General features: G+C 53.2%; 1 long non-coding RNA gene across 1 annotated transcript; it reads right to left on the bottom strand.

The window, feature by feature from the left end:
• Window positions 1-4,505: 4,505 nt before the first annotated feature.
• LOC144955520 (uncharacterized) lies at window positions 4,506-12,239 on the bottom strand. The gene is made up of 4 exons (XR_013641706.1): window positions 12,149-12,239; window positions 8,955-9,060; window positions 6,408-6,486; window positions 4,506-5,409 (listed from the first exon to the last, which is right to left on the bottom strand). It is a non-coding gene; the product is annotated as an uncharacterized LOC144955520 (long non-coding RNA).
• Window positions 12,240-13,152: the final 913 nt, after the last annotated feature.

The following is a 13,152-nucleotide window of genomic DNA, read 5'->3' as shown; positions in this document are numbered from 1 at the left end:
TAGGGGGAGGGGCCTCCACGCCAAGAGGGCGTGGCCTTGAGTGTAAAGGGCGGGGCATCAAGACTATGGGCGTGGCCTTGAGTGTAAGGGGGCGGGGTATCAAGACTAGGGGGCGTGGCTTCAGTTGATTGTGGGCGGGGCTTGTGTCGAGGTGGGCGGGGTTTATGACGTGAGCGAGTGGGTGAGTGATTTGGTGGGTGAGTCAGATGGTGAGTGATTTGGTGGGTGAGTGGGTGAGTGAGATGGTGAGTGATTAGGTGGGTGAGTGGGTGAGTGAGATGGTGAGTGATTAGGTGGGTGAGATGGTGAGTGATTTGGTGGGTGAGTCAGATGGTGAGTGAGATGGTGAGTGAGATGGTGAGTGATTGATTTGGTGGGTGAGTGAGATGGTGAGTGGGTGAGTGAGATGGTAAGTGAGATGGTGAGTGATTAGGTGGGTGAGTGGGTGAGTGAGATGGTGAGTGATTAGGTGGGTGAGATGGTGAGTGATTTGGTGGGTGAGTCAGATGGTGAGTGAGATGGTGAGTGAGATGGTGAGTGATTGATTTGGTGGGTGAGTGAGATGGTGAGTGGGTGAGTGAGATGGTAAGTGAGATGGTGAGTGATTAGGTGGGTGAGTGGGTGAGTGAGATGGTGAGTGATTAGGTGGGTGAGATGGTGAGTGATTTGGTGGGTGAGTCAGATGGTGAGTGAGATGGTGAGTGAGATGGTGAGTGATTGATTTGGTGGGTGAGTGAGATGGTGAGTGGGTGAGTGAGATGGTAAGTGAGATGGTGAGTGATTAGGTGGGTGAGTGGGTGAGTGAGATGGTGAGTGATTAGGTGGGTGAGATGGTGAGTGATTTGGTGGGTGAGTCAGATGGTGAGTGAGATGGTGAGTGAGATGGTGAGTGATTGATTTGGTGGGTGAGTGAGATGGTGAGTGGGTGAGTGAGATGGTAAGTGAGATGGTGAGTGATTAGGTGGGTGAGTGGGTGAGTGATTAGGTGGGTGAGATGGTGAGTGATTTGGTGGGTGAGTCAGATGGTGAGTGAGATGGTGAGTGAGATGGTGAGTGATTGATTTGGTGGGTGAGTGAGATGGTGAGTGGGTGAGTGAGATGGTAAGTGAGATGGTGAGTGATTAGGTGGGTGAGTGGGTGAGTGAGATGGTGAGTGATTAGGTGGGTGAGATGGTGAGTGATTTGGTGGGTGAGTCAGATGGTGAGTGAGATGGTGAGTGAGATGGTGAGTGATTGATTTGGTGGGTGAGTGAGATGGTGAGTGGGTGAGTGAGATGGTAAGTGAGATGGTGAGTGATTAGGTGGGTGAGTGGGTGAGTGAGATGGTGAGTGATTAGGTGGGTGAGATGGTGAGTGATTTGGTGGGTGAGTCAGATGGTGAGTGAGATGGTGAGTGAGATGGTGAGTGATTGATTTGGTGGGTGAGTGAGATGGTGAGTGGGTGAGTGAGATGGTAAGTGAGATGGTGAGTGATTAGGTGGGTGAGTGGGTGAGTGAGATGGTGAGTGATTAGGTGGGTGAGATGGTGAGTGATTTGGTGGGTGAGTCAGATGGTGAGTGAGATGGTGAGTGAGATGGTGAGTGATTGATTTGGTGGGTGAGTGAGATGGTGAGTGGGTGAGTGAGATGGTAAGTGAGATGGTGAGTGATTAGGTGGGTGAGTGGGTGAGTGAGATGGTGAGTGATTAGGTGGGTGAGATGGTGAGTGATTTGGTGGGTGAGTCAGATGGTGAGTGAGATGGTGAGTGAGATGGTGAGTGATTGATTTGGTGGGTGAGTGAGATGGTGAGTGGGTGAGTGAGATGGTAAGTGAGATGGTGAGTGATTAGGTGGGTGAGTGGGTGAGTGAGATGGTGAGTGATTAGGTGGGTGAGATGGTGAGTGATTTGGTGGGTGAGTCAGATGGTGAATGAGATGGTGAGTGAGTGATTTGGTGGGTGACATGGTGAGTGGTTAGGTGGGTGGGTGAGATGGTGAGTGGTTAGGTGAGTGTGATCATCAGTGAGTAGGGTAGGTGGGTGAGTGGGTGAGTCGTTGAGTGGGTGCGTGAGTGAGTGAATGAGGAATGAGTGAGTGACTGAGTGAATGAGGAATGAGTGAGTGACTGAGTGAATGAGTGACTGAGTGGCTAAGTGAGTGACTGAGTGAATGATTTGCCGGGTGAGTTGGCGATTTGGTGAGCGAGAGAACAGAGACAGACACAGAGAGACACACAGACAGAGAGACACAGAGAGACACACAGAGAGACACACAGAGAGACACACAGAGACACACAGAGACACACAGAGACACACAGAGACACACATACACACAGAGAGACACACATACACACAGAGACACACACATACACACAGAGACACAGACAGAGACACACACAGAGACAGAAACACAAAGACAGACACACAGAGAGACACACAGACAGAGACACAGAGAGACAGAGACACACAGAGACACACACAGAGACACAGACAGAGACACACAGAGACACACACAGAGACACACATAGAGACACAGAGACAGACACAGAGACAGACACACATAGCGAGACACAGAGACACACACAGAGAGACACACAGACAGAGACACAGAGACACACAGAGACAGAGACAGACAGAGACACACAGAGAGACACACAGAGAGATACACAGAGACACACAGAGAGACACACAGAGACACAGAAAGACACACAGAGACACAGAGAGACAGACACACAGAGACAGACAGACACACACAGGGAGACACACAGACAGAGACACACACACAGACACAGACACACACAAGATACACAGAGACACACACACACAGAGACACAGACACAGTCAAGTCGTGCTGTTCAAAACAACTTTTATTGAGAGGCAGAGAGATATTTCTATTTACATCCATCTATTCGCTATCATCAAGAAGGCCCCTTGCCTGAAACGTCGCCCATTACATCACGTGACCCCACCACCCACACCACCAGCTGTACCCCCCTACTGTGCCAACTCGCTGCGCTTTATCCGCCCGGCGCTCCGCTCGTTGTTGTGAGCGTCGCGGCCCTCCGCTGTTGTTGCTGGAGGGTGACTGCCTCAAGGTGCACCTAGCCTGGCACTGCCCCAGTAGCCTCAAGGTGCACCTAGCCTGGCACTGCCCCAGTAGCCTCAAGGTGCACCTAGCCTGGCACTGCCCCAGTAGCCTCAAGGTGCACCTAGCCTGGCACTGCCCCAGTAGCCTCAAGGTGCACCTAGCCTGGCACTGCCCCAGTAGCCTCAAGGTGCACCTAGCCTGGCACTGCCCAGTAGCAGCAGCAGCGTCCTTCACGAGCCTCCTCCGCTGAGGCCGATCTTGACACCGCTGGTAGCAGTCATCGGCAAGTCCACTCAGCTCCACGTCCTCCTGTACCACATCACTCCATCTCTTCTCTAGCCCGTGTCACCCACCCACTCACCCACTGATGGTGGTGATGATGGTGGTGATGATGGTGGTGATGGTGGTGGTGATGGTGGTGGTGATGGTGATGATGGTAGTGATGATGGTGATGATGATGGTGGTGGTGGTGATGATGATGGTGGTGGTGGTGGTGATGGTGGTGGTGGTGGTGATGATGGTGGTGATGATGATGGTGGTGATGGTGGTGATGGTGGTGGTGGTGATGATGATGATGGTCGTGGTGATGGTGGTGATGGTGGTGATGATGGTGGTGATGATGGTGGTGATGGTGGTGATGGTAGTGGTGGCGGTGATGGTGGTGGTGATGGTGATGATGGTGGTGATGGTAGTGGTGATGGTAGTGGTGATGATGGTCGTGGTGATGGTGGTGATGATGGTAGTGGTGATGGTGGTGATGATGGTGGTGATGGTGGTGATGGTAGTGGTGGCGATGATGGTGGTGGTGATGGTAGTGGTGGCGGTGATGGTGATGGTGGTGATAATGATGGTGGTGATGGTGGTGGTGATGGTGATGATGGTGGTGATGGTGGTGGTTCTATATGGGACAGGGCTCTGTATGGGATGGGACAGGGCTCTGTATGGGATGGTTCAAGGGCTTTGTATGGGATCAGTATTCATGTCTGCAGGTGCAGCTTGTCGACTAAATGAGCCACATCCAGACCACGACCCCAGAGATGATGCCGGTCACCACTCCCACCACTCCCACCACACTCACCACTCCCACCACACTCACCACTCCCACCACACTCACCACTCCCACCACTCCCACCACTCCCACCACACTCACCACTCCCACCACACTCACCACTCCCACCACACTCACCACTCCCACCACACTCACCACTCCCACCACTCCCACCACACTCACCACTCCCACCACACTCACCACTCCCACCACACTCACCACTCCCACCACACTCACCACTCCCACCACTCACACCACACTCACCACTCCCACCACACTCACCACTCCCACCACACTCACCACTCCCACCACACTCACCACTCCCACCACACTCACCACTCCCACCACTCACCACTCCCACCACACTCACCACTCCCACCACACTCACGACTCCCACCACACTCACCACTCCCACCACACTCACCACACTCACCACACTCACCACTCCCACCACACTCAGACCTGACCCCCATCCTGTTGATGCATGGGATTACCAGAAGATTGGTCTCCTGGAATTCTGGGAATTCCGTCCCCTGGAATTTCGGGAATTCCGACGTCTGGAATTCTGGGAATTTCGTCATCTGGGTTTCTGGGAATTTCGTCATCTGGAATTCTGGGAATTTCGTCGTCTGGAATTCTGGGAATGCCGTCGTCTGGAATTCTGGGAATGCCGTCATCTGGAATTCTGGGAATGCCGTCATCTGGAATTCTGGGAATTTCGTCCTCTGGAATTCTGGGAATGCCTTCATCTGGAATTCTGGTAAGTCATTCATCTGGAATTCTGGGAAGTCCTTCATCTGGAATTCTGGGAATTTTGTCATCTGGAATTCTGGGAATTTCATCATCTGGAATTCTGGGAATGCCGTCATCTGGAATTCTGGGAATTTCGTCATCTGGAATTCTGGGAAGCCCTTCATCTGGAATTCTGGGAAGCCCTTCATCTGGAATTCTGGGAAGTCCTTCATCTGGAATTCTGGGAATTTTGTCATCTGGAATTCTGGGAATGCTGTCATCTGGAATTCTGGGAATTTTGTCATCTGGAATTCTGGGAATTTTGTCATCTGGAATTCTGGGAATTCCTTCATCTGGAATTCTGGGAATTCCCGGCTCCCCCTGCTGCTGCTGCTGCTGCAGCTGCTGGGCATCTGTGCGGAGGCCGGCTGGGTCTTGGGAATTCTCCGGAAAGTCCTGGGAATTCTGGGAGCGCCGCGGCTCGCGATTGGCTGAGCCGTTGGCCAATGGGAGACCTCCGTTGAGTCCCGCGTGACGCAGGGAGGAAGTTGATGTCTGCGAACCTGTGGAGCACACAAAGTGATGGTGGTGGTGGTGATGGTGGTGATGGTGGTGATGGTTGTGATGGTGGTGGTGGTGGTGGTGATGGTGGTAGTGATGATGGTGGTGGTGATGATGGTGGTGATGGTGGTGGTGATGGTGATGGTGGTGGTGGAGGTGGTGGTGGTGGTGGTTGTGGTAGTGGTGGGGGTGATGATGATGGTGATGGTGGTGATGGTGGTGGTGATGGTGGTGATGGTGGTGATGGTGGTGATGGTTGTGATGGTGGTGGTGGTGGTGATGGTGGTAGTGATGATGGTGGTGGTGATGATGGTGGTGATGGTGGTGGTGATGGTGATGGTGGTGATGGTGGTGGAGGTGGTGGTGGTGGTGGTTGTGGTAGTGGTGGGGGTGATGATGATGGTGATGGTGGTGATGGTGGTGGTGGTGATGGTGGTGGTGGTGATGGTTGTGATGGTTGTGATGGTGGTGGTGGTGGTGGTGATGGTGGTAGTGATGATGGTGGTGGTGATGATGGTTGTGATGGTGGTGGTGATGGTGATGGTGGTGATGGTGGTGGAGGTGGTGGTGGTGGTTGTGGTAGTGGTGGGGGTGATGATGATGGTGATGGTGGTGGCGGTGATGATGGTGGTGGTGATGGTGGTGGTGATGATGGTGGAGGTGGTGATGGTGGTGGTGGTGATGGTGGTGGTGGCGGTGGTGGTGGGGGTGATGATGGTTGTGATGGTTGTGATGATGGTGATGGTGGTGGTGGCGGCGGTGGTGGCGGTGGTGGTGGTGGTGGTGATGGTGGTGATGGTGGAGGTGGTGGTGGTTTTGATGGTGGTGGTGGTGGAGGTGGTGGTGGGGGTGGTGATGATGGTGGTGGTGGTGGAGGTGGTGGTGGGGGTGGTGATGGTGGTGGTGGCGGCGGTGGTGGCGGTGGTGGTGGTGATGGTGGTGATGGTGGAGGTGGTGGAGGTGGTGGTGATGATGATGGTGGTGGTGATGATGTTGTTACCTGCCCAGTCGCGGAGTTTAGCCACCAGGGTGATGATTGTGAGTGCTGTAACCACGGCAATGCCCAGCACATTCCCTCCCTGAGGGCAACCAACATCACCATCAGCATCTTCATCATCACCACCATCACCACCACCATCATCACCATCACCACCATCATCACCACCATCACCACCATCATCATCATCACCACCACCATCACCATCAGTATCACCATCAGCAACATCACCATCTGCATCATCATCATCACCACCACCATCATCATCACCACCACCATCATCAGCATCGCCATCAGCAACATCACCATCACCACCATCACCACCACCATCATCAGCAGCAGCATCATCATCACGAGTGATGGTAGTGATGGTGATGGTGGTGATGGTGGTGATGTTACCTCCAGGCACGAGTGATGATGGTGATGGTGATGATGGTAGTAATGGTGATGGTGGTGATGTTACCTGCAGGCACGCGTGATGGTGGTGGTGATGGTAGTGATGGTGATCATGGTAGTGATGGTGATGGTGGTGATGGTGGTGATGGTGATGGTGGTGATGTTACCTGCAGACACGCGTGATGATAGTGATGGTGGTGATGGTGATGGTAGTGATGATGGTAGTGATGGTGATAGTGATGATGGTGATGGCGGTGATGGTGATGGTGATGGTACCTGCAGGCACGAGTGATGGTGATGATGATGGTGATGATGGTAGTGATGGTGGTGATGGTAGTGATGGTGATAGTGATGATGGTGATGGTGGTGATGGTGATGGTACCTGCAGGCACGAGTGATGGTGATGATGATGGTGATGGTGATGATGGTGATGGTAGTGATGGTGGTGATGGTAGTGATGGTGATAGTGATGATGGTGATGGTGGTGATGGTGGTGATGGTAATGGTGATGGTACCTGCAGGCACGAGTGATGGTGATGATGGTGGTGGTGGTGATGGTGGTGATGGTGATGATGGTGGTGATGGTAGTGATGGTGATAGTGATGATGTTGATGGTAGTGATGGTACCTGCAGGCACGAGTGATGGTGGTGATGGTGATGCTGGTGGTGATGATGTTGATGGTGATGGTAGTGATGGTGATGGTGGTGATGTTACCTGCAGGCACGAGTGATGGTGGTGATGGTGGTGATGGTAGTGATGGTGATAGTGATGATGGTGATGGTGGTGATGGTGGAGGTGGTGGTGATGGTGGTGATGATGGTGGTGATGGTGATGTTACCTGCAGGCACGAGTGATGATAGTGATGGTGGTGATGGTAGTGATGGTGATAGTGATGATGGTGATGGTGGTGATGGTGGAGGTGGTGGTGATGGTGGTGATGATGGTGGTGATGGTGATGTTACCTGCAGGCACGAGTGATGGTGATGGTAGTGATGTTACCTGCAGGCACGAGTGATGGTGATGTTGATGATGGTGATGGTGGTGATGTTACCTGCAGGCACGAGTGATGGTGATGTTGATGATGGTGATGGTGGTGATGTTACCTGCAGGCACGAGTGATGGTGATGTTGATGATGGTGATGGTGGTGATGTTACCTGCAGGCACGAGTGATGGTGATGTTGATGATGGTGGTGATGTTACCTGCAGGCACGAGTGATGGTGATGTTGATGATGGTGATGGTGGTGATGTTACCTGTAGGCACGCGTGATGGTGATGTTGATGATGGTGATGGTGGTGATGTTACCTGCAGGCACGAGTGATGGTGATGTTGATGATGGTGATGTTACCTGCAGGCACGCGTGATGGTGATGTTGATGATGGTGATGGTGGTGATGTTACCTGTAGGCACGCGTGATGGTGATGTTGATGATGGTGATGGTGGTGATGTTACCTGCAGGCACGAGTGATGGTGATGTTGATGATGGTGATGGTGGTGATGTTACCTGCAGGCACGAGTGATGGTGGTGGTGATGATGCTGATGATGGTGATAGTGATGTTACCTGCAGGCACGAGTGATGGTGATGTTGATGATGGTGATGGTGGTGATGTTACCTGCAGGCACGAGTGATGGTGATGTTGATGATGGTGATGGTGGTGATGTTACCTGCAGGCACGCGTGATGGTGATGTTGATGATGGTGATGGTGGTGATGTTACCTGCAGGCACGAGTGATGGTGATGTTGATGATGGTGATGGTGGTGATGTTACCTGCAGGCACGAGTGATGGTGATGTTGATGATGGTGATGGTGGTGATGTTACCTGCAGGCACGCGTGATGGTGATGTTGATGATGGTGATGGTGGTGATGTTACCTGCAGGCACGCGTGATGGTGGTGATGGTGATGTTACCTGCAGGCACGCGTGATGGTGATGTTGATGATGGTGATGGTGGTGATGTTACCTGCAGGCACGCGTGATGGTGATGTTGATGATGGTGATGTTACCTGCAGGCACGCGTGATGGTGATGTTGATGATGGTGATGGTGGTGATGTTACCTGCAGGCACGCGTGATGGTGATGTTGATGATGGTGATGTTACCTGCAGGCACGCGTGATGGTGATGTTGATGATGGTGATGGTGGTGATGTTACCTGCAGGCACGCGTGATGGTGATGTTTGAGGAAGTCGTGGAGCTGAGTCCTGGCGAGCGCCAGGGAGCACGGCAACATCGCCTCGCCGCTGTGATGGTCCCGGCACCTACATCACCATCAACATCACCATCAACATCACCATCAACATCATCACCACCACCATCACCATCAACATCACCATCAACATCGCCTCGCCGCTGTGATGGTCCCGGCACCTACATCACCATCAACATCAACATCACCATCAACATCATCACCACCACCATCACCATCAACATCACCATCAACATCGCCTCGCCGCTGTGATGGTCCCGGCACCTACATCACCATCATCATCACTATCATCACCATCAACATCACCATCATCACCACCACCATCACCATCAACATCACCATCAACATCGCCTCGCCGCTGTGATGGTCCCAGCACCTACATCACCATCAACATCACCATCATCAACATCACCATCACCATCAACATCACCATCAACATCATCACCACCATCACCACCACCATCACCATCAACATCGCCTCGCCGCTGTGATGGTCCCGGCACCTACATCACCATCATCAACATCACCATCAACATCAACATCATCAACATCAACATCACCATCAACATCACCATCAACATCAACATCACCATCAACACCACCATCACCATCAACATCGCCTCGCCGCTGTGATGGTCCCGGCACCTACATCACCATCAACATCACCATCAACATCATCAACATCATCAACATCACCATCAACATCACCATCAACATCGCCTCGCCGCTGTGATGGTCCCGGCACCTACATCACCATCATCATCACCATCACCATCAACATCACCATCACCATCAACATCGCCTCGCCGCTGTGATGGTCCCGGCACCTACATCACCATCAACATCACCATCACCATCAACATCGCCTCGCCGCTGTGATGGTCCCGGCACCTACATCACCATCAACATCACCATCACCATCAACATCACCATCACCATCAACATCGCCTCGCCGCTGTGATGGTCCCGGCACCTACATCACCATCAACATCACCATCAACATCACCATCACCATCAACATCACCATCATCATCAACATCATCAACATCACCATCAACAACATCACCACCATCACCATCAACATCAACATCGCCTCGCCGCTGTGATGGTCCCGGCACCTACATCACCATCAACATCACCATCAACATCACCATCAACATCACCATCAACAACATCACCATCAACATCGCCTCGCCGCTGTGATGGTCCCGGCACCTACATCACCATCAACATCACCATCAACATCACCATCAACATCACCATCATCAACATCACCATCAACATCACCATCACCATCAACATCACCATCATCATCAACATCATCAACATCACCATCAACAACATCACCACCATCAACATCAACATCGCCTCGCCGCTGTGATGGTCCCGGCACCTACATCACCATCAACATCACTATCAACATCACCATCAACATCACCATCAACATCAACATCACCATCAACATCACCATCACCATTAACATCAACATCACCATCATCATCAACATCATCATCAACATCAACATCACCATCATCATCAACATCATCAACATCACCATCATCAACAACATCACCACCATCAACATCACCATCATCAACATCATCAACACCACCATCAACATCACCATCATCATCATCATCAACAACATCACCATCATCAACATCACCACCATCACCATCAACATCACCATCACCATCATCAACATCACGACAATCACCATCAACATCATCACCATCAACACCACCATCAACATCACCACCATCAACATCACCACCATCACCATCAACATCATCACCATCAACACCACCATCAACATCAACATCGCCTCACAGCTGTGATGGTCCCGGCACCTACATCACCATCAACATCATCAACATCACCATCACCATCATCACCATCATCACCATCAACATCACCATGAACATCGCCTCACCGCTGTGATGGTAACGGCACCTACATCACCATCAACATCACCATCACCAACATCACCACCATCAACATCAACATGACCATCACCACTATCACCACCCCCAACAATATCACCACCATCATAAACAAGTGAGTGGGTGAGTGAGTGTGTGAGTGAGTGGGTGATTGAGTGAGTGGGTGAGCGAGTGGGTGAGTGAGTGGGTGAGTGTGTGAGTGAGTGGGTGGGTGATTGAGTGAGTGGGTGAGCGAGTGGGTGAGTGAGTGGGTGAGTGAGTGTGTGAGTGAGTGGGTGATTGAGTGAGTGGGTGAGCGAGTGGGTGAGTGAGTGAGTGAGTGTGTGAGTGAGTGGGTGGGTGATTGAGTGAGTGGGTGAGCGAGTGGGTGAGTGAGTGGGTGAGTGTGTGAGTGAGTGGGTGGGTGATTGAGTGAGTGGGTGAGCGAGTGGGTGAGTGAGTGGGTGAGTGTGTGAGTGAGTGGGTGGGTGATTGAGTGAGTGGGTGAGCGAGTGGGTGAGTGAGTGGGTGAGTGTGTGAGTGAGTGGGTGGGTGATTGAGTGAGTGGGTGAGCGAGTGGGTGAGTGAGTGAGTGAGTGTGTGAGTGAGTGGGTGGGTGATTGAGTGTGTGGGTGAGCGAGTGGGTGAGTGAGTGGGTGAGTGGGTGGGTGATTGAGTGAGTGGGTGAGCGAGTGGGTGAGTGAGTGGGTGAGTGTGTGAGTGAGTGGGTGGGTGATTGAGTGAGTGGGTGAGCGAGTGGGTGAGTGAGTGGGTGAGTGTGTGAGTGAGTGGGTGGGTGATTGAGTGAGTGGGTGAGCGAGTGGGTGAGTGAGTGGGTGAGTGTGTGAGTGAGTGGGTGGGTGATTGAGTGAGTGGGTGAGCGAGTGGGTGAGTGAGTGAGTGAGTGTGTGAGTGAGTGGGTGGGTGATTGAGTGAGTGGGTGAGCGAGTGGGTGAGTGAGTGAGTGAGTGTGTGAGTGAGTGGGTGGGTGATTGAGTGAGTGGGTGAGCGAGTGGGTGAGTGAGCGAGTGAGTGGGTGAGTGTGTGAGTGAGTGTGTGAGCGAGCGTGTGAGTGAGTGTGTGAGTGAGAGAGTGTGTGAGTGAGTGAGTGTGTGAGTGAGCGAGTGAGCGAGTGTGTGAGTGAGTGAGCGGGTGTGTGAGTGAGCGAGCGAGCGAGCGAGTGTGTGAGCGAGTGGGTGAGCGAGTGGGTGAGTCCACCTTGTGTACAGGTAGTGGGTGAGCGAGCGGGCTGTGTGCCGCTCACTCCGTGGCACCCCCAGAGTGTCCCACACCGCCCTGAGTGGGTGAGTGAGTGAATGAGCGAGCGAGCGAGCGAGCGAGTGTGTGAGTGGGTGAGCGAGTGAGCGAGTGTGTGAGTGAATGAGCGAGTGTGTGAGTGAGCGAGCGAGCGAGCGAGCGTGTGAGTGAGTGGGTGAGCGAGCGGGTGAGTCCACCTTGTGTACAGGTAGTGGGTGAGCGAGCGGGCTGTGTGCCGCTCACTCCGTGGCACCCCCAGAGTGTCCCACACCGCCCTGAGTGGGTGAGTGAGTGAATGGGTGTGTGAGTGTGTGTGTGAGTGAGTGTGTGAGTGAGCGAGTGAGCGAGTGGGTGAGTGGGTGAGCGAGCGGGTGAGTCCACCTTGTGTACAGGTAGTGGGTGAGCGAGCGGGCTGTGTGCCGCTCACTCCGTGGCACCCCCAGAGTGTCCCACACCGCCCTGAGTGGGTGAGTGAGTGAATGGGTGTGTGAGTGAGTGTGTGAGTGAGCGAGTGGGTGAGTGGGTGAGTGGGTGAGCGAGCGGGTGAGTCCACCTTGTGTACAGGTAGTGGGTGAGCGAGCGGGCTGTGTGCCGCTCACTCCGTGGCACCCCCAGAGTGTCCCACACCGCCCTGAGTGGGTGAGTGAGTGAATGAGCGAGCGAGAGAGCGAGTGGGTGAGTGGGTGAGCGAGCGGGTGAGTCCACCTTGTGTACAGGTAGTGGGTGAGCGAGCGGGCTGTTGCCGCTCACTCCGTGGCACCCCCAGAGTGTCCCACACCGCTCTGGGCACGTGCACACGACCATCACCACCTTGCTCCTCCAACAGCGAGCCAAGGCTGTAGAGCCCCTGAGCACACAGACACAGGCAAAGGTCCCCCGTGTAGCCTCAACGCAAGCTAGGGGCAAGTGCTGTAGAGACCCCTGAGCACACAGACACAGGCAAAGGTCCCCCGTGTAGCCTCAAC

The sequence above is a fragment of the Lampetra fluviatilis genome, unplaced genomic scaffold (assembly GCF_964198595.1).
Source record: "Lampetra fluviatilis unplaced genomic scaffold, kcLamFluv1.1 SCAFFOLD_701, whole genome shotgun sequence".
NCBI classification, from domain to species: Eukaryota; Metazoa; Chordata; class Hyperoartia; order Petromyzontiformes; family Petromyzontidae; genus Lampetra; species Lampetra fluviatilis.
This window is presented reverse-complemented; position numbering and strand designations above follow the sequence as displayed.